We start from the raw sequence: 22,772 nt of genomic DNA, 5'->3' as shown, positions 1-22,772 counted from the left end.
TCTTCAAATCCAATGCTCGGTTGCTCAACGATAGGTACTCTCGGCAATGACGACAATAACAAGCGAGCTCGATGAGGAAAAAAAAAAGAAAGAAAGGGAGAGGAGAGAGAGAGAGAGAGAGAGAGAAAGCTTAGGTCGTGAAATCGTCAAAAGGCTCGAAAGAAGTTCCACGTGGGAGTGGAATTAGAGCATCAATAGAAGATTCTATCGATTGCTTAAACCCGGAAGGTTTTTCGCGGTTGATTTACCGTCGTGATTCAGGATTCACAAAGTGCATTTCAAAGTAAATTGTCGAAGGTTATGACGCCTAGTATGTATGCATATGTATATATATAAATATATATATATATATATGTATGTATTATAGGTACGTTTGTGTGTGCAATATACGAAAGCAAAATGTATATAAATACTTATGTATGTGTGTGTATGTATATATGTACATAGAAATGGTTGTTTAAGATTCGAAGGATATACTAACTCAAAACAATATATTCTCTTCGTGACCTTATCACTGTTTCCGGTATAATATAGACTTTTAAGGTTTCATAGATATGAATAAAAGGAAAGAAAAGTAAATAGGGTAGATAATGATCGTCGTCGTTGTCGTAGTGTAGTCATATTCTTCATCGTCATTATCGAAGTGGTAATTTTCTATGAGGAAAGGCCTTTTACAAACCGAGGACGTTTAAATCAAAAATGGTTGAAAAGACCATTGGTCGTGTCGATTACGATTAAATAAATTCTTTTCTCTTTCTTCTTGTTTTTTATCTTTTTCCTTTTTCCTTTTTCTTTCTTTTTTTTTTTTTATTATCATTATTATTTATTTTTTTTTTTAAATCGAGATATGATTTATGGTTTGGACGTTATTTTGAAAATTGACGTGCGACGTCAATAAAAAGAGATTTTACAGTTATTGCCAATCTCGTTACGTTGTAATATCACAAAGTCGACGTCAAATTACTTTGCTATGGACAAAAATATATATGTACATATGTATATAAGGAAATATTTATTATCTCTAATACGTGTGACGATCGTAAATTCACGGTATAATTTTTAAATAAAACAAATATATACATATATAGAATATATTTTTTAAATAAGCAAGTTTTGTTACAAGAATATAGATATTATAAAACATATCTTATAAAAAGACAACAATTTAGTACATTTCATTCTATGACTATCTTTAAAATATCAAAAATTTTTGAAACTACGATTGATACCGAATGAGATTATGAATATTATTGTTTTTCAAAAGGATGAGTCAACGCCCCTCTATTTTGTTATAGTTGTTTCTAGACTGAATCAGAAGAACGAAGTTTTCTCGATAGAAAAGATGGATTGATCGTGCCACGTCAAGGTTTTGGGCTCGACCGACCGAGTCCGAAGCTTATTCTTTTCTAAACTTTTTATTCTGGAAATTTATCAATTCTCTAAGCTGTGTACTTACTTACTTACTTACTTACTTACTTATTTAAGCAAAGATCAATAGCCATAAATCGATTAAAACAACGAATCGCAGCAATACAACACAACAAAACAAAACAGTTCGTACCTACTCTAACAAAGTCTAACAAGGTCACATAACATTGAAATTTATTGAATTATCGTCTTCTTATTATATACAAAATACGTTTCATTAATACCTTATATTGTCTAATAAAACGTTTCTTACGTTTGTTTACGTTAGAAAATGTATTTATTAATCATTCTGTATACTCGTTTTATTTACAACGAACTTATATTACTATCCTTCGCTATACGTCCTTGACTCTTTTACAATTCCATCGTGCTCTCTTTGAGCAAGGAAACAAAACGAAACAGACAGAAAGAAAAAAGAAAGAAAACGAAAAGAAAAGAAAAGAAAAAAGAAAAGAAAGAAACAGTTCTTCTTCTGTTCGTAACGGACGAAGGCAACGATTATTCGTCGCGCGATTTCAGAAGCAACGGTGAGAGATAGGTGGGGGTTGAAGATGGGACGGGGGAGGGTGAAAGGGGTAGCCATCTTTTGTTATCGTCGACCAGTTATTCTGGTGGGTCAACTTTTTTCTCACCCGTTGGCACAAAAGCCATACCAGTGAGGAAACTGCGGTAAGATTTTGGCAGCAGGGACGGTCGATGGACGACTATGGTAAGAACTTAACATTGTTATTATTATTGTTATTATTACTGTTACTATAATCATTATTATAATCAATTATAATTATTATTCCTCGATTTATTAATTAAAAAAAAAAAAAATTGTAAGAAGCACTATAAATACATATATACATTTCCGTACGAAAAAGAAAGTAAGTACTACATACGTCTTACGTAGTACTATTTACGTTTCACGTAGTACTACTGACGTATATTATCTAAAAGAAGTATTAGACGAAAATCAAAACAAACGTAAAAAAGAAAAAGAGCAAGAAACAACGACGACGCTTCTCTTGCGTCTAATAATTCGCCCTATCGAGCGCTGTTCGTTCGTCGTGTGAACTCTACAGAAAGAGATATAAACTCTTGTTGGTGGGGAGAGGGAAATTAGTATGTGTATGTGTGTATATGTACATATACGTATCGTGTGTGCGTGCGCGTTAGAAAGAGAGGTAAAGTTTAGTGAGAAAAAGGATGAAGTAAAAAAGAAAGAAAGAAGGATAGAAAGTGAGAGAGAGAGAGAGAAAGAAGAGAGAGAAAGAAAGAGAGAGAAAGAAAGAAAGAAAGAAAGAAAGAAAGAGAGAGAGAGAGAGAGAGAGCTTGTCTCACGGGCGGGGCTCGTAGTGCGAGCGAGATAGAAACAAAAAGAGAGGAAGGAGTATCGGCTGGCGGGGAGGGGGAGCTTGAATCCCGCAGCGTAAAACTAAGCATGCCACTCGTGGCGTCTCAGTCGCAGGATCGCACGCGCACCGTCAACGCATCGGCGACTGATTCTCCTTCCTCTTTTACCGGTCATCAACACGTAAACTAACACACGTCAAGATTTACACGCATCATTCTATGTATATATAGTACTTTTCTTCTCGGTTGTGTGTAGGAAAGAGAAAGAGAGAAAGAGAGAGAGAGAGAGAGAGAGAAGTATTGGAAAAATAAGGTGAGAAAAAGAAGGAAAAGAATAGATATATATTATATATATATATATATCTGTATGTATATATATATATTCTGTCTTACTCTTTAAACGATATCGAACGGTATTTCGACGTGAGAAAAAAAAACGGAAAGAAAAAGAAAAAGTACGAGATTTACTCTCTCTTTCGAATTCACAGGATTATATATATATATATATATGTACGTATGTATGTATGTATATATGTGCATGGGTTTACTACGCGCGTGCTGCTTCTGGACAGACTACGCGGAGTTTGAGGTTAGGAACAGTCGTATTCGTCATTTACTCTCCGTCTACTAGTACTATCGGTCGATTCGATCTGTGTGCAGCAGTAGTAACAACAGTAATAGTAACAACAGCAGTATTATCAGCATTAACAACAACAACAATAATAGCAGCAGCAGCAGCAAGGTGGTGTTATTCTTTCGAACTGGTGTGAGAATTATATATATATATATATATATATATATTCGTAAGCGTTCGTGCACGTAGTACATCACACCATACCGCATACAATATACAACATACATACATACATACATACATACACGTACGCACACACATATTATATATATGTTCGAAGGAAAAAGAAAGAGAGAAAAAAAGAGGGTAGATAGTAGACGTCGCTTGAATCACTGAAGCACTGCCTGGTGAGACGAAGACGAACGACAGCCGATAAAGCGAAAAGAGTTAAACGTCGAAGAGTAAAGAGTAAGAAGGATAGAGGAAAGCGAGAGGGGTACACGACCGTCGGTTATGTTCAACTGTAAAGAAGAAGAAGAAGAAGAAGAGAGGAGGCAAAGCTAATGGCTCTTAGGATAGAAGGAAAAGAACACTGAACGGGTCATACCAATGACGTAAAAGGTAACGGATCTTTTTTTTTTCTTTTTTTTCTTTTCTTTTTCTTTTTGTACATCTTTTTTTTTCTCTCCTTTTGTTTTACAAATATGTATGTATACGCGTTTGATTTTTTTTTGTTTTCTGTCGTCTTCCTTTTTTTTTTTCTTTGAAACGAATATAACATTCGAGACGTAGTAATTCGTTACTCCCTCGACGAGAACGGAATAACAGATCGATATGGAATTATAACATTGTTCTCTGGAAATTGATCGAATTTTTTTTTTTCTTTCATCAGTGTTGATCGGTAGACATTTTGTATATTGCTTTGATATATAGAAGTTCGTATAAATGGAGAGACGTCGTATGTAACTATTTACGCGTATTACGTAGTTCACGAAGAGGTTAGGATTTTCGTTTTTATGTTTCCGTCAGAGTTTAATGTCTAAGCTTGTGTATATATACATATATATTTCTCTCTCATACTCACTCTCTCTCTCTCTCTCTCTCTCTCTCTCTCTTGTTTTTAACCAAACTTCAAGGTTATCGATGTATTTTTTTTTTTTAATCAATGATATATTTATACAATATATATAAATATACATATATATAGTCGATAAAAATCGATATTTCGTTACGTTCCTTTCTCGTGTAACTAGATACCGGATAAATCTATCGAGTATTACGTAGTTCGTATCGATTCTTTTGTGCCACGTACGTTAAAAGGACTCTCTTTTCTCTTTCTCTCTCTGTCTATCTTTCTCCTTCTCTCTTTCTTCTCTCTCTATCTCTATCTTTCTCTTTCTCCGTCTCTCACATATTTTCTTATAAAAGTCGATTATCTTTCGTAATAACGAAGTCAATCATTTGCCTCTATTAGGTCATTCGCATCGACAGTACGATCATTTTCTTATACGATAGAAACTCTATTTTAACTAACGTTATATGTCGTAAGCATTTGTCTATGTCGTCTATTATCTATTAATCGACGTAACCTTTAACGTAAAAACGTTAGTTTAGCTTTTAAACGAAAATTATTGTACCGTGTTGTTAAGAATTTCAACTGTTCGATTTGTGCTCTGTGTAGGATATATAATTTTTTTTTTTATAATTCTACTTCTCCTTTTCATCTTTCTCATCTTTCTCATCTTTCTCTTTCTCTCCAATTCCTTCTTGTCGCGGTATTTAGAGATGCTTCATTAAAGTAAATTAAAGGTTGGCTAACCTTCGTCGAAGCGTAGATTTTCACCGAGTATCATATTGGCTGTGTTACAACGTCAGGTTTGTTATTAAATTTAAAGATCGTATATAAGAATCGTGAGCCGATCGTTAAAGAAAATTCTATTTCTCGTTTAAGCCGAGCTTCAAAAGTATTATAACGATATTAAATATTCGATATTATTTAACGATAACAATTCTATAAATTACGATAAATATTGTGGAAATCATTCGGTAAAAAAAAAGTGTCCTATCGTAAGCGTGTATAAAACTAACCTAAAACTGTGCGTTATATGGGAAACGAAAATAAGTAATTTTAGATCATCGTCTTATGAAAATTAGAGAAAATATTATTTCGTGAAGTAATAATAACATATTTGGTATTCGATATTATCTATCGATAATAATTCGATAAATTATGATAAATATTCGAATTCTTTCGATGAAAAAAGAATTGATATCGCATGCGTGTATAAAACTAACCTAAAATTGCATATTATATGGGAAATAAGAAGAAGTGATTTTTAGATCGTGTATCGTAGTATCGTTGTATGAAGATTAAAGAAAATACTATTTCTTGTTATATTAATCGTCGAAAAGTAATATATTAAGTATTCGATATTATCTATCGATAACGATTCGATGATTTACGATAAATATCGCAATTCTTTCGCTAAAAAAAGAAATGCTGTCGTATGCGTGTATACTACTAACCTAAAACTGCATATTATATCGAAAATAAGAAGAGGCCTTACCTTAGATCGTGCATCGTTATACGAAGATTAAAGAAAATTCTACTTCCTGTTAAACTGATCTTCGAAAGGTAATATATTAATTATTCGATATTATTTATTGATAACAATTTGACGAATTAGACTACATTGATGATAAATATCAGAATTCGTTGTGTAAAAAAAGAAATATCCTCGTATATTCGTATAAAGCTAACCTAAGATTTATATATTACATGAGAAATAATATGTAACGTTTGATATCGTTTCAATCCTTGTCGCGTTGTAGTTAAAAAAAAAGGTTCTCCCCTTAATAGATTTTCGATTACATAATGTCTGTCAATAATAATTCGACAATAAATCGAGTTAATACATGAGAATGTTTACGATAAAAAAGAATATATAAAAAAGATGCGATCATCGTACGTTCATTGGGCTAACCTAAAATTATTTTCATATTATACGTATAAAGAAGATCCTAGGATACGTAGTATTAAAGAAAGAAATGAAAAAAAAAAAAAAAGAAATTACGTAACGGGTAAATAACCTAAAATAACGTTACTTTAATTTATTATACGACAAAAAAAAAAGAACCAAAAAGGGGTTAGTATACATAAATCCGAGAATGTTTGAGAATTGAAAACAAGAATAACATGATTCAAATGAATAACCTAAAATTACGTTACTCATTTATTATACCTACATTAAAAAAAAAAAAAAGAAAAGAAAAGAAAGAGAGATAGAAATACAGAAAGAAATAGAGAGAAAGAGACAGAGAGAGAGAGAGAGATAGAGAGAGAGAGAGAGAGAGACATGAAAGAGAAAAAAAAAAGCTTGCATTCTTTTTTTTCTTTTTCATTTTTACGTTCTTAGAGGATCTCAATTATAATTGAGAAATAGCGGCACGTAAGAGCAGTCGTTGGAGCATCATCTTCGTAGAGAACTCCCGAGCATCGTCGGTTTAACTTGAGCGTGTGTAAAGGCACTTTATCGGGTAGACGTCGACGTAAACATACGGGATGTAGAAGCTGCTTTTGCACGCGTATGAAAGAGAGAGAGAGATAAAAAGAAAGAGATAGATAGATAGATAGATAGATAGATAGAGAGAGAGAGAGAGAAAGAGAAAGAAAGAAAGAAAGACAGAGAGATAGAAATAAAGATAGAGATAGAGAAAGACATATATATATATATATATATATATATATATATATATACGTGCACGAGAGTCAGAGTCGCGCACGGAAACGTGACGGTCTCGTACTACCTGTTATACCCAGGTTCGTTCCCACGGTTCACGCGTGGCTTTCGAGCCCGTGTGTCTCGACCCGTTTTCTCTAGCGTGCGTGCGTGTACAAGCACGGGATATTCGTGAGAGAACCCTAACGCCGAATTAGTTTCCTTTTCATATGTTTCTCTTTCTGTTTCTCTTTCATTCATTCATTCATTCATTCTTACGTTATGTCTTTCATTTCTTCAGTTTTCTTTAGTTTTCTTTAGTTTCTTTATAGTTTCTTTATAGTTTCTTTATAGTTTCTTACTTGTTTACTTTTCATTTCTACTTTTGTTTATGTACGTCCAATGAAACTGCGATCTATATGCCAACTCATCGATTTTTTTTTTTTTTTTTGTAATTGATTCTCGTTGCAAACTCGTTAAATTTCATATCGAAGTTTTCTAAGAATTAAAAGTTTTTTCTTTCTTTTTTTTCTCTTTTTTTCTTTTCGTAGTTTAGTCGATGAATATAATCGATTGGTCGATTGTTAGTTTAAGAATCGGTTGAATATTTCGTTAGAGGAGTAATAGAAAAGTTTTTAAAAAAGGAAGGGATTGAATATGTATCAACTAAAAGTTTCGTTATTTCGTGCTTCTGAAATATTTGAAGATTTTTAAAAGGTCGAGGTAAAATAATAGACTACCGGTTGGATCGAAAGTTTGATGACTCTTTTTCTTTTTTTCTTTTTAATAATTGGATATTTTAATCAATTATTTTTTGAGAAATTATTAAGCAAGTAGGTATAATAATCAACGAAATATTTTATTATCAACGTGTATAGTTATATGTATTACATACCTTCGTATTTAAAGAATCTTTTAAGAGGTAATTAAGAAAAGTGAAAACATAAAACAATCGTAGAATATGTGTAATTGTTACTATGATAGGACTGTTAATTGAGAACAACAATATAAAAATTAATTTATGATAATCAAACTAATAATAATTTATAAAATTCAATATACAAAGTCTCCATTATTATTTTTTTATATGAATAATCGACATTTTTTAATCATATTTCTTCGTACAATTTATCAAATTTAAAGTGTTATTTAATTTAATTATTTTTGTTCGTAGTTCTTCTGAATTTCAATGTCGCTGATATTAGTATTATTATTTCTTTGTCTACATAAAAGACATTGATATCTCGTTAATTATTAACTTTAGATCTTTACTTGTTCAATAGTTCTTCAAGGACGATTGATTAAAATATATAACTAATTTAACAGTCTAACTTTAGCAGGCCAACTTTTTATAAGAAAAATTATAGATTATTAAACTTTCGGTTTAAATGAAAGTAGGATATTTTATATCGTACTCTTAAAACGTTTTACACGTGAAATCGTAAAACTCTCCTTAATATATATGTGTGTATATATACTACATATATATACATATTTCTTTTTTGCTTCTAACAAAGGAGATGTTTAACTACGCTCTTTAATTTATTATTATCCTATATAGCGTACTATATAAGATATTGAGATTGTGAGAATAATTATAAAAGTTCTCATAGGATTATAAATTTTGTTATCTTTAAATTATTATCTTAAATTTATTTATTTATTATTTAATTTAATTCGACCGAACAGGACACTTTTTTTTTCGCGATTAATAATTTTTCTTTTTTGCCTTTATCACTTTTATTTCTATTTGTAGTTATACACACTTTTACATTTGTATCGTATTTGTAACGAATTAACAATTATGAAAGTCGTAGATAATGAAATCTTTTTATAGAGATGGGAAAATCGAGGTTATCGTACTCGAACAAGTTTCTCTTTTTCTTAGTTATATTTATTTTCCTCTTTCTTTTCTTTCTATCATTATCATAATAATTAAGAGTTTTCAAAGAATTGTTATCTTTTAATTCGAGTAATTGATGATCAGTATATATCTCTACATATATAACGAATTACCGATGTTAATAATATTATAACGATTTTAAGATAATAAGAATTTTTTATTACACTATCGAATCTCTCTTTTTTAAAATATTATCAGCAAATTGATTTTAAATGTCTTCATCATTGACATTCCTTAAGGTTTTATATATCCGTTTATTTTTATATTTTGATAATTTTTCAACGAAATTAAACTTTCTTTATTTGAACGATTAATTGAATACGTATGTATGTCTGTAATTAATTATTTCATTTAATAATATTTATTAAAGATGGCATAGATAATACGATCTTTATTGCACATGAGAAAATTGAGGTTATGTTACTGTAGCGAATTTCTCTTACTCATGATCTCTTTCTTTTCTTTCTATTTAGACTTCTTATATTGTGAGAACTTAGAACTGTATCTTTTAATTAATTGTCTTCAAATATCTCCATTGTCAACCATAAGATTTCTAAATATTCTTCTCTTTTCATATTTAATATCTTTCTAAGAATTATCTTTCAATTTGAATAGTCAACTATAATCGTACATTTCTTTGTCTAATCACATCAGATAACATTTAAAAATATCTTGAAGAATTTACGATTTTTGAGATATCTATTAAAATTAACATATTTTTTTTTCTTTTGTAATGAAGATATTTTCATGGTTTTTTATTTTATTTTATTTTATTTTATTGTGAAATATATGTAGTTCTACGTGAGATAAAGACGTGATAAAAGTTTATACGGTAATAGTGAAATAAATAATTTTTTCTTTTCTTTTTATTTCTTTTTCTTTCTTTCTGTGCAAAACATTAAAAATTACACATACTTTCGCAATAAAATCTCAGACAAAATTTGATAAAACACACGTACTTCTATTCGGCAGGTGTATATAAATAATCATAACTAATATAACAAATTTAAATGATATGAATGAACATAAATAATGAATAAATATATAAAATTATTTCACAAAAATAAAATCTCGTTACATCTGTTTGGATTATATTGAAATTTCAAAAAAGTCGATATATTTTTCGGCTTAAGATATATCTCAGGAATTTCGTGGGGATATATCGGCTCTAAGGTACTAAAAGGTTTAAAAGAAAAAATATATATATATATATTTTTCCTATTGCTTCCTTAACAAACGAGACATTCAACTTAATAAAAGCCCTTAATTTATTATCAACCCGTATATAGAAACTTTCCTCCTTTTATCTCGATAAAACGTTAGAAAATATTGTGCGGATCGACGATTTTAGTGACTACCAATCCGATTATTCCCTGTTCGACATAAGGCTCGTGACATAAAAAACTCGTGAGTCACGAGTTCGAAAATGTTGTTTCGTTGAACTCGTTGGAAGTAAGTACTAACGAAAGAGAGAGAAAGACAGACAGACAGATAGACAGACAGAGAGAAAGAGAAAGAGAGGAAATATCCCGTTTAGTGGAAACTAAGATAAAACTGAGCACTCTAATGGTTCTCCGCGGATTACTATACTCCTTTCGATAAGAAAGAAAAAAAATAAGAAAACTAAGAAAAAGAAGAAGAAGAAAAGGAGGAGAAGAAGAAGGAGGAGGACAACGACGATGGGCAGCAGCTTCATGTCGGCGTATCTGCATGGAAGCTGGTGACTCACGAAGCTTCTAAAAGTAGTCGTTTACCGATAAACAGGCTCTCCTATCGCGAGTAGTCACGTTCAACTTGAAAAACTCACGGATAATTTTTTGAAGGGGGTGGAAGGGGTTGGAGGGTGAAGTAAAGCTAGACGAAGTAAAGGGGAAAGGTAAAATGGACGCATTTCTTTCTTTCTTTCTTTTTCTTTTTCTTTTTTTTTTCTTGATCTTTCATACTTTTGTATATCTTATATTTATATCTTCTTTTATTTGATTAATAGAAAATTAATTATTAGATTAATGAATATCTGTTAGGTACGTCTAATTCTGTCTTTACTCGATGTATACGTTTTTAAATAATATGTGTAAATATACAGACATACTGTATTTGTGACAAATGGAGAGATTATGAACTAAAATAACATAAAAAAATGTCAGCGAAAATAATATAAAATTTATGAAAGATCGTGTCTTGATGAAATTTTGTCGTCTTTACGTTTTTGCATTTATTTTTATTTTCATAAACATTGCACACGTGGATATATAAAAGTATATATATATATGTATATTGTTATATAAGGTAAATTATCATTTGGAAAGAAAACTGAGCATATTAGCAATTCATAAATTAGGTCAAAACTTCGAAATATGATATAAAATTTGTAGAATTAAGCTAAATGATTATGAGTCGTCGTAACACGTAACGAGATTTTATTCGTTGTATTTTACTTTTTGTTTTCTTCCTTTCTATCTTTTTTTTTTTTTTCCTGTCAATTAACGCACGTACGTACGTACCAGTTTGCGTAAGACCAATTATAATCGGTATAAAAAAAAATAACACAGAGCTGAATAATCCGAAACAAGCGTCGCATTTTCTGTAATACGTAACAAACTTTTTTCTTCTTTTCTTTTTTTTCTTTAGAATTTTTTATTTAAAATTTCGATAGATCGCATGTTAAATCAAAACAAATTGTATAAAGAGAAAGAATGAAATTTTTTTTGTTTTGTTTCTTATTAAATCAAAATCGTGTGAAAAAGATCGCGTAAAAAACAGAATCGTATGCAAATTAAAAGTTTCTATATGATCAAAGTACTGTCAATTTTGTGTCATAGATAATTTTTGTTTAGACACGAAAAAAAGAAAATTAGATTACAGACGTCGAGTTGTTTTTGAAAAACGTATGCAAACGATATAATTATTTGTCTCAGTTCACTTTAATTAATTATTAGAATATTGATATTAACAAAGTACATAAATTATAATACAAATTTATAATTGTATTATATATAATTTTATAACATAATTTTTCCAATCATAAAAAATATGAAATATGATTTAATTCTAATTTAATAATACTTACAAATATATAATTTCTATCAAAACAAAGAAACGACCCCCCTCAAAAAGAAAAAAATTAACTGATCGACTTCGAATTTCTTTAAAAAAAATTCTATAGAAAGAATGCAACTACTAACAAAACTACTTTTCTTTTTCCTCTAACTAAAATCCAAATAATCATTAATAAACGATCGTTGAGGAAAGAATACTCGATAAAATCGATAACTACTAAATAAATCAATTCGATTACAAATAATACGAACAACAATTGTAATAAATTTTACGAATAATCAATTAAATCGATATCGTATAAATCTCAAGAAAGAACAAAGAAGAATAAAAAACGATTTCGCGTTCGTTCGTGCGTAAGATAGATAAACGGACAAACAAATAGACAAACAAACAAACAAACAAACAAACAAACAAACAAACAAACAAACAGACAGACAGACAGTTAGACGGACATACAGAGAAAGTGTAAGATGATGGTCAAAGGAAATGGAAAGGAAGTTACTCTCGCTCGGAGTTACGTTTCATCGATCCAACGATCCTACGAGCGATCAAGCATCGCGAAGAGAAACCAACCTCTCATTCATCTTTTTAACATCTCGAAAGCCGTAGCAGGAAATCGCGAGAAAGTCTCGCATAATGCGGCTTCTTAGGGAGAAAAATATTCAGACGGGAAGTATTGAGTCACATTTTAGAGAGAGACAGAGAGAAACAGAAAAAGAGAGAGAGAGAGAGAGAGAGAAAGAGTTACGCAAAACCTTTCACGGTGGTTGGATCAAAGAAATTACGAAGGAATAAACCTTCCCTCCTCTCTACTCCCCCTCAATCTCCATCTCTTTCTTTCTTATAACGCATATATGCGTGTGTGCACTCGAATCGAACGAGACACGTAGAGATCTTGATAAATTCGTTGCTTTCTCTCTCTCTCTTTTTTTTCTTATTATATTCGTCTCTCTTCTACTTTCTGGTAATATGTATCTGCCTCTGCCCATGTGTGTAATCATGCGAAAAAAAAAACGTGCATCATATTCTCGTTTATTCGTTCGTTCGTTCGTTCGTTCGTTCGTTCGTTCGTTCGTTCGTTCGTTTTTAAAAACCATTGCGTTTATACGTGAACGAAACTCATTTTATTCTTGTTTTCTTTTTTCTTTCTTTTTTTTATTTTTTTTTTTTTTAATATTTATCTTGTTGATTTATTCTTGAATAACTCGTTCTCGAACGATCTAGACTTTTCTTTTTTTATATATCCACTTCCGATGGTATCCACGTACTTTAAGTTCGCTTATATATCGTACCTCCTACGTGGCTAATTACAATTTGATTGTCCGTAAGGAAAGAGATTTGATTAGAAGAAAATGGTAGTATTAGCGTGAGGAGGGCTCGATGATTCTTTTTTCTTCTTCTTCTTTTCTCTTCTTTTTATCTTTTTCTTTCTCTTATTTTTGGAATTATCGGGTAATTACTTATATATATATATGTGTGTGTATATATACACAAGATACACACACACACACACACACGAATGTATAGAAATCGTTTTTCGATAATGTAATGATATTGCTTGGGCAAGTCTATCGTTTGACGATAAATTTGTAAAATTTTAAACGAGTATGTTGTATATACGTATCGTATCGTATTATTCATCGAATAGCGATAGAGATAGGATGTATAACAATAGATCTAACGATATGAATTCTGTCCATTTTATATTTGCAAGATTCGGTCTAATCATATTAAAAAAAAAAAAAAAAAAAAAAATTACGTATTATACAAAATAAAGTTACGTTTGATGTCGACAATTTTTTTATTTTATTTTATTTTTTTTTCCCCAATCAAGTTTCATTTGTAGATAATTTCCAACGAATAAAACTTCATCATATTATTCGTTTTGAATTAATTAAAAAAAACGAAATAAAATAAAAAGAAAAACACTACAACACGTTACTTGGTAACAATTAAATTAGAAAATTACAATAAAATTGATATATCGAAAACAAAAAATTATTATTGCTTCTTTTTTATTTTTTTTTATTTCTCTTTCCTTTTTCCTTTTTTACTTCATTTTACTTTTATTTTAAAAAATAGATAGAATTTTTTCGATAGGTTATATATATATATACACATATACACACACATATATAAAGAAAAAGAGAAAGAGAAAGAAAGATTATACCAAAGTTGAGTTCATCCAGACAGGTAGTCTTTAAGTTCGCTCGTGCTTGGGAGGTTTGGCCGATCGGTTTGCTTTGAGCCTAAGTCGTCCTCTCTTTCTTGGAGCGTTCATCTTTATTTTCTCTCCCTCTCTCACTCTCTCTCTCTCTCTCTCTCTCTCTCTCTCTCTCTCTCTCTCTCTCTCTCTTTTTTTTATTCTTTTTCTTTACTTACCTACCTACCTACCCACCTTTTCCATCTCGTTCTTTCTTCTTTCTTCCACGTGAAAGACGGAATCGCGTGACCGCCTACCTACCTGCTAACTTCAAATTACTTTCTTGGAAGAAGTGAGGAATACCGTTTCCCACACCAACATTTTTCGATACTCACCCTCTTCTTTTCTTTTCTTCTGCATCTTCTTCTTCCTCTTCCTCTTCCTCTTCCTCTTTCACTAGTTCTTTTTCTTCTTTTTTTTCTTTTTCATTCCGGTAATAATAATTTCTACTTCATGAAAATTCTCTTTCTCTCTTTCTCTCTCTCTCTCTCTCTCTTTCTATAATATGATATTTTTATAGTTAATTTATGAATTTAGTTAAAATTAATTATTTAATTAATATTAATATAATATTTAGAATTTAGAAATATATATATATATATATATAAATTATATATAGGATATAATATAATAGGATGTATATAGGAATTATATATATATATGTATATATATATATAAATAATAAATGTTACATTATGAAAAAATAAGTTAAAAATATAAAATATAGTCTTTGCGTATGAGGTTCCGTATTCGAGAAAAGAAAAGTTAAGATCTATACGATATATATTTACTTACGGTTACTTTCAATTTGATATATATGTATATACGTATTTGTGTATGTATATATATATATATCCCTTTATTGCATCTCTAAATCAGATTTATCGAAGAAATATTTCTCACCTTCTTTCCCTTTTAATATTTTATTTCATCCTAAACATTTCTTATGACGGCATACTTGAACTGTATATCGAAATTTTAAACGAATAGTTTTTAATTATTTCGCGAACTAGATAGATATTAATAATAAATAAATTGAATAAATTAATATATATATATATATATATAAAATATTTAGATTTTAATTGTGTAAAAAAAAAAAAGGATAAGAAAAGAAAAACGAATGAAAATAACAAAATAACTATTAATTTTTATTATTTTTCATAGAACGTCATAGTTTAGAAAACACTGCTTCCAAATTCGTCTTATAAATACTCTCGCTTTTTATACTTTATTTATAGCACTGTTCATTTATTTTTATACCCGTTATAATCCTCGTGCAACCGTGAAGCTGATGTAGTAATTTTTCTTTTTATTTTTACGAAAATTGCTTGCTCACAAATATTTAGGTCAAAGTGACGATAAGGTAAATAATGCGGAACGTGTCGTCCTCGCTTTTTTTTTTTTCTTCACTTTTTTTTACGAAAAAAAGTAAAACAAGTATTGTTCGAACAATGAGTTTTATCAGTTTTATTAACACAAAATTTCTCTCTTGATAAACGAAAAATAAACGTTCCTTTTCTCTTCTTTTACTTTTAAAATTTTTGTTTTCTTTTTCTGTTTTTTTTTCTTCGATAAAAAAGAAGAATCTTATTATACAGATCTTTGCAGGAATATATACAACGTGTTTCAAAAACTTCCTGTCAAATTGTATCGGTATATTTTAAGATTAAAAATAAAAAGAAAAAAATTATTTTACACATACGTAGACTTAGATATATCTTATTAAATGATTTATAATCAAAATTATATTGTTAATAAGTAACGACGATCTATTTCTGCTTACTATTTACCATTTTCATTTCAAAACGTTCACCATTTACACGATTGCATTTAAATTGTCATTGAAAGGTTTTTTTCTTTGATACTACATGAATTTTCTTGTCCTCTCCCATACATAATTATCATGAATATTTAAAATACTTTCTCCTGTAAAAGTTCCTTTATCAATCACATAGATCTTTCATAGTATAACGAAAAATAATTATTTTTTTAGATTACAATTCAAACTATAGTCACTTTTTTTCTTTTTCAGTTTTTATTACTCAGTACTTCTACTACTCATTTTACTTTCATTATACAAAGTATACAGTATCGTAATAATAAGAACGTTATAATTTCATTTAATTTAATTGTTTTCCTAACTGTTTTTAAATACTTCAACATTTCTAAGTCCACATTCATATAACTTGTTTTTTTTTTTTTTTTTATACTTTTAATCGCTTGAAACATACTGTGACACAGTTTGACGGGGGAGAAAAAAGAAGAAAGAAAAACTTGAAACCTGAAACACCCTGTATACGTGCATACGTACATATGTGAAAACGTTTAACATGTACATAGGTAATAATCACAAATGAGAGAGAAAGAGAGATAAATAGAGAGATAGATAGATAGATAGATAGATAGATAGATACAGAGATAGAGAAAGACACACACACACACACACATATATATCGTCGGTCAGGAGAAATGAGACGAGTGTTCCGTTTTTGCAAAAATATTATCAACTAGCCGTGTTGTGTCGGGGTCGAGTGAAAATTACAGTTACGCCGTTAAAGTCGTCGTCGGAAAGGCAACAATCCGTAATATTCTGTAGCTGCGTCGTTAAATCCAACGGGTCGGCGTTATTCACCTTTATGGATACTTAAGCGTAGTTTTCATGCCTACCGAGTACCATACAAAACCGCCACTGTCGCCAGCTCATTGGCTAAAATTGTTTTTTATTTTTTTTCTTTCTCTCTTTCTTTCTCACAGTCTACACACACACACACACACACTCTGTTTCTCTCTCTTTCTTTTTCAGTATCTACTTTCTACGGGCTCGTTACTGAAATTAATTAGGTGATTCTATCCTTCTTTTTCTTTTTTTTTTTTTGCTGGCTTTGTTTTGGTTTCATCGTTAATAAGATATTATCGAATATCAGGTTGATCTTATAATTAATGTCGCTATTTTTAACATCGTATAATCGAGTAAACAACACTGACTTTTATTTTTTTTCTTTTCTTTTCTTTTTTTTTTTTTTCTTTTTATTATTGAATATTAAATACGTATTTACATGGATATATAAATTGCGTACGAAGTAATGAAGATTTTTCTGGTATTACTTTAATGGCAAATACGATACGATATGATGATAGAATGCGATGTATTTTATATTATTGTAATATTGTGTTACTTATTTACAACATGAATCATTGAAAATTGTGAAATTTATACGTCGGCCAATTCGTGTAATAAAGACGATGATAATAATTATAATACTAAACGTAATTTTCGTTAAAAGCGCGTTTAGATTAGAAATTACGAGGGAATCGATGAAACAGTGTTATATATATTTAACGAGGTATAGTCAAAATCGAGTAAGAAAAAAAAAAAGAAACAAAAATAAATAACTAAAAAAGAAATAAAAAAGTAATCCTTCTTCCGCGGTCTTTATTTTTTGTTTTTATTTTATTTTATTTTTTTTTTAATTTTTTATAAAATCCCTGACAACAATTAACGATAGTTATCACGATTCCAACAAAATCGGATTATTTTGCATCAGTTATTATTATCGTTATTATTATTATTATTATTATTATTATTATTATTATTATTATTATTATTATTATTATTTTCTTTTTGTCTTCTTTTTTTTATTTGTGATTTTTAATAAACGAATTTTGTTGGAAGGATTAGTACCATCCGTTTCTTTCTTTCCTCTTTTTTTTTTTTTTTTTTTTTTTTGAATGTAATCTACGTTACGGATTAATCCCATGAAAAATACAGGAACGCGATCAGGTATACCAATAGAACGAGACACGATAGCTTCTAATACGCAAAGAGAGAGAGAGAAAGAAAGAGATAGACTTATACGTGATTAATCTAGTGATGTGTTGGTAGCTCGTGATTTAATCGATCCCCCCCGTCTCCCGTTTGTTTTCAAGCGGCTTGGCGGCCAATAAATTTCCTAAATGGCCGTCGTGCAAACGAGTGAGCGAGCAAGCGAGCATGTGCACCGTATTGGACCGCATTGCACTGCAACACTAAACAGCACAGCATAGCACTATACAATACAATACAATATAATACAGTATAATACAATACAATACAATACAATACAATACAATACAATACAATACAATACAATACAATACAAAACAGTACACCACCATCACCATCACTAGGTACCATCTCTTCGTATAAATTTATACGACGAGAGTATACTCTGCTACTTATAAGACGAGACGAGGAGAGTCTTCAACATTTTTGCGATCGTCGCGATTGCACACGCTTGTTAAAGTGCAATCCTTAATTACTGGAAATGGTTACACGACGCGAGTTTATCAATAAGTCAACTGCTCGAACCGGAGGCGTACATTTACTCTCTCTCTCTTTCTCTCTTTTGCTTTTTCTTTCGTTCTCCTTTTTTTTCTGTTCTCTATTATAATTATAATTGTAATTATAATAGTAATAATAACTTTTATTATTATTATTATTGTTATTGTTATTGTTATTGTTATTATTATTATTATTAAATATTGTTACAAATACTTTTCTTCGTTTTGTAGTAAATTTTATAAATCAGAAGAAGAAGGAAAGGTTCCAATGAGAAAAAAAGACGAATTATTTATTATATATATATTTTTTATTAACGATATAATATTATTAATAATTCACTACAATGACCTATATTCGTTTATTTTTTCTTCTCTTCTTCATATTTTTTTTTTTTTTTTTATATAATTGTAAAGCGAATTTTTTCGAAGGTCGCGCGATACAATAAAGAGAACGAAAGACATATAATGAAAACGAATAAATTAAGTCTATTTAGTTTCTTCCTTTTTTATACGTGCGTGCATCCTGTTTTTTTTTTTCTTTTTTTTTATTAACAATATAATGTAATTAATAGTTCAGTATACTTTTTTCTTTACGTTCTTTGACGACGCTTGAAAAGAATCGTCGTTTCTCTATACCTTAAATAAAACATGGAGGAGTTTAGAAAGTTTTCGTTTGAATGGGCAGTCATAGTTAGGGGAAAAAAAGGAGAGAGAAAAAAAGAAAAAAGAAAGAAAGAAAGATAGAAAGAAAAGAAGAGCGTCGAGTGACACTCATCGTGCGCACGTCGTTGGTAGCTCGACAAATACCTCCAAGTACCCTTTCGAGGTGCCCTTAGTGTCCACGAAAAAGAATGCAAGTGAAGAGGAACTCGTCTTTTGTTATCTCGCGTCTCTTTCACGGTAATCAGACTCAAATTCGTGCATCTGTACAAATATACATATCCATATACATATACATATATACATACATACATACATATATACATATATTAAAGCATTTGCATTAAATAACAGCATTACGACAGAGAGAAAGAAAGAGAAAGAGAGAGAGAGGGAAGGAGAGAGAGAGAGAGAGAGAGAGAGAGAGAGAGAGAGAGAGAGGGAAGGAGAGAGAGAGAGAGATTATATATGATAAGAGAACAAAATAAGTGACTAAACGTAATTATAATTGATTGATAAGATTGGAGGAGAAATTTCGAATTTAGATTCTAACATAATTCTGAAATAATGATATATATGTATGTATGTATGTATATGTTTAATTCAAATAATATTAGAATCAATAAAGTATTAACGTGAAGATAAAATAGTATTAAAATAAATATTAAATATAATATTGTTAACATAAATAAATAAAAATTAGGTAATAATAACAAGAAATAACGTTCAATTAAATTAGAGGCTTAACTTGTCTCAATACATAAATAGTATTAGTATCAAATAATCATTTAACGAAAGAAAGATATGATATAATGTATGAAATAAAAAAGAGGAAAAAAAAAAAGAAGGAAATAAACGTGTCTCGCAAATGTGCAATCATATTCTTACTAATCGCGTGGTATTTCAATTCGCACAATAACGTCATTTCAAAATGGCCGGAGAATATATAACTCTTTAAAAGCACATTATTACCTAATAAAACTGACGCCATATTAGATGGCAATAGTTTTAACAAGTAAAAGAGAGAGAAAGAAAAATACTAAAAGGAATATGCAAAATAAAACTAAGTAATATTAAAAATAGTAATAAAACGTAAGATAAATTGCACCGGTTAATTTATTTTAATTATCAATGTATTCGGACTTACGAAAGTAATACTCTTAGAGTTGTTCATATTTACACAATGTTCGTATCGTACACAAACATACATAAATATATATATATATATACGAATACAACATGTATATATATATTTTATATATATATATATATATGTTGTATTCGTATTTTTGTATATGTACGTAAGTTTACAGTGACGAGCATGGCGGTCGACGGAGTTCTCGTTTCTCGAATACGTTCCACTTAACAAAAAAGCATGAATGAACTACGCGTTCACCACGGACCAGTCACAACGGTGATCGTTCGAGCGTAAGAAACACTACTCCTTTTTCCTTCGAAAGACGCGGGAAAATCGTTCCTACGTGAGCGCGTCACGGCCGCATTACCGGTACGAAGAAAGTCATATAAGAATGATGGATGGAATTAAAGAAAATCATTCCATTGGTACAAACATATTTTAACGAGAAATTTTCAAACGTAAACTTTCAATGTTATTTACGGTCTTATTGCGATTTAATTTATGTATATTCATACGAAAAATATTAAAAAAAGGAAAGAAAGAAAAGAATATTACATTTGTTCGTTCTAACAAAATATTTGTTCATTTGAAAATAATTATATGCGATATAGATAGATAGAATGATATAGATAGAATTTTTATATGTATATATATTTGTATAAAAAAAAAAAAAAAAAAACATACGTATTTATAAAAATAAGAATATCTATAACAAATACTATTAATTTCGTGCGTATATCATTACTTTTGTATCTTTTGTATTTCTTTAATTTTTTATTTCTCTCTCTCTTTCTTTTTATTTTTTTTTAAATCCGACGATACATCACGATCTTATATCTCGCATTAAAGCTGAAATTACAATCCTGTACGAACTTTACGAGCAAAGTAATTTTTCTTTTTCTTTTCTTTTCTTTTCTTTTTTATTTTTTTTACGTCGTATCCGTTGAACGATCTTACATAAATGTATATAAGATGTAATAGAGATTAAAAAAAGAGAGAAAAAAAAGAAATCAATAAAATATTCGAGGTCAGCGAATCGAAGAAGGATATGGTGTCGGTACTTTCTTTCTCTCTCTCTCTTTCTCTTTTCTTTTTTTGTATTCATTAGAACTAAGATTGGCTTGAGGTATAAAAGAGATAGCTTGCGTATCTGCGACTTTTCACTTTGTCACTTGCGGACACGTTGAAAAGTTTGCGAAGAGACAAACAGACAGATAGAGAAAAAGAAAAAGAAAAAGAAAAAGAGAAAAAAAGAAAGAGAAAGAGAGAATAAGAGGGAGTGGGAGGAAAGAAGGAAAGGAGAATAGGTAGAGAGATAGCTTTGATTCCAGGACGAACGTGGTTAACTGTAAAAATATCGAGGACGAGCTAATCTCTCGTGAAACTTGGCGCGTGTCCGATTGGTCGTTATGGCGAACTGTGGTGTGTTGTGTCTCTTGGTTTGTTAGAGGATGTTGCAGGTGTATCAGAATGCCTCAGGCACCTTTTAGAGAAGAGAAGAGAAGAGAAGGAAAGAGAAGAGAAGAGAAGAGGATGAATCTTTCATGAGCCACTTCTCTCTTTCTCTTTTTCTCTTTTTTCTTTCTTTCTTTCTTTCCTTGTCTCTCCCTCTCTCTCTCTCTTTCTCTCTCTATCTATCTATCTATCTATCTATCTATCTATCTATTTATCTCTTTCTTTTTTTCTTTCTTTCTTGCACACCTTCGTTTTTGCCACGAAATCTAAGAGGACTCAAACGTTTCCGTGCAAGTATGCATGTACTTACTTACTTCTATCTTCTTTTATTATTTATTTCTTTCTTTCTCTTTTATTTCTTTCTCTCTCTCTCTCTCTTTCTCTTTCTCTCTGTCTCTGTCTGTTTTTTTTCTTTCTTTATTATATACAAGACAGTGTCTTTGCGTGTTAGTAATGCGCGTGTACGCTACCGTTTCGAAACATTCGAGCGTGCTTGAGAAGCAGCCCTTCTCAAACGAGAGTTTAACGAACCGACCTTTTCAGAGAGAGAGAAAGAGATAGAAAAAGAGAGAAAGAGAGAGAGAGAAATCCATGGAATACGTTTGATCCTTTTACAGTCTCTCCAAGCTGTGAGAGAGCGTACATTGGAGCCTCGTCGCTTCGTTTCTTACGTAATTGTCTATCCATCGAACAAAAACGAACGATTGTTTCCTACTTTTAATATCTTTTTTAATATACTTTTTTTTTTTTTTAATTAATGTATATATATATATTCGTATATATATATTTTTTGATATCTGTTCTTTTAATACATTTTTTAAAAATATGTTTGTTTAATACGTGTTTTTCTTTAATTGTTTCTTTTTCTTTCTTTCTTCTTCTTCTTCTTCTTCTTTTGGAATATGGCTACTTTTTTTCTTTTTAATTATGCTTTTTTAACATGATTTTTTTTTTAATATATATAACGTGGTAGT

The 22,772-nt window shown here is 30.0% G+C and overlaps 1 protein-coding gene across 6 annotated transcripts in view; it reads left to right on the top strand.

The window, feature by feature from the left end:
* The first annotated feature begins 2,798 nt into the window (after positions 1 to 2,798).
* The window catches only part of LOC127067601 (MICAL-like protein 1), a 59,136-nt gene continuing 39,162 nt past the window's right edge, over positions 2,799 to 22,772 (top strand). For 3 of the 6 annotated variants that reach the window (XM_051002704.1, XM_051002707.1, XM_051002708.1), the window contains exons 1-2: positions 2,799 to 3,530; positions 3,681 to 3,961. The gene's annotated coding sequence lies outside the window, so the exon portion shown is untranslated. The remainder of the gene's footprint in view (positions 3,531 to 3,680; positions 3,962 to 22,772) is intronic. The other 3 variants (XM_051002706.1, XM_051002705.1, XM_051002709.1) reach the window with 3 other exon arrangements.

This window comes from Vespula vulgaris, chromosome 11 (assembly GCF_905475345.1).
Source record: "Vespula vulgaris chromosome 11, iyVesVulg1.1, whole genome shotgun sequence".
Lineage (NCBI taxonomy): Eukaryota > Metazoa > Arthropoda > Insecta > Hymenoptera > Vespidae > Vespula > Vespula vulgaris.
This window is presented reverse-complemented; position numbering and strand designations above follow the sequence as displayed.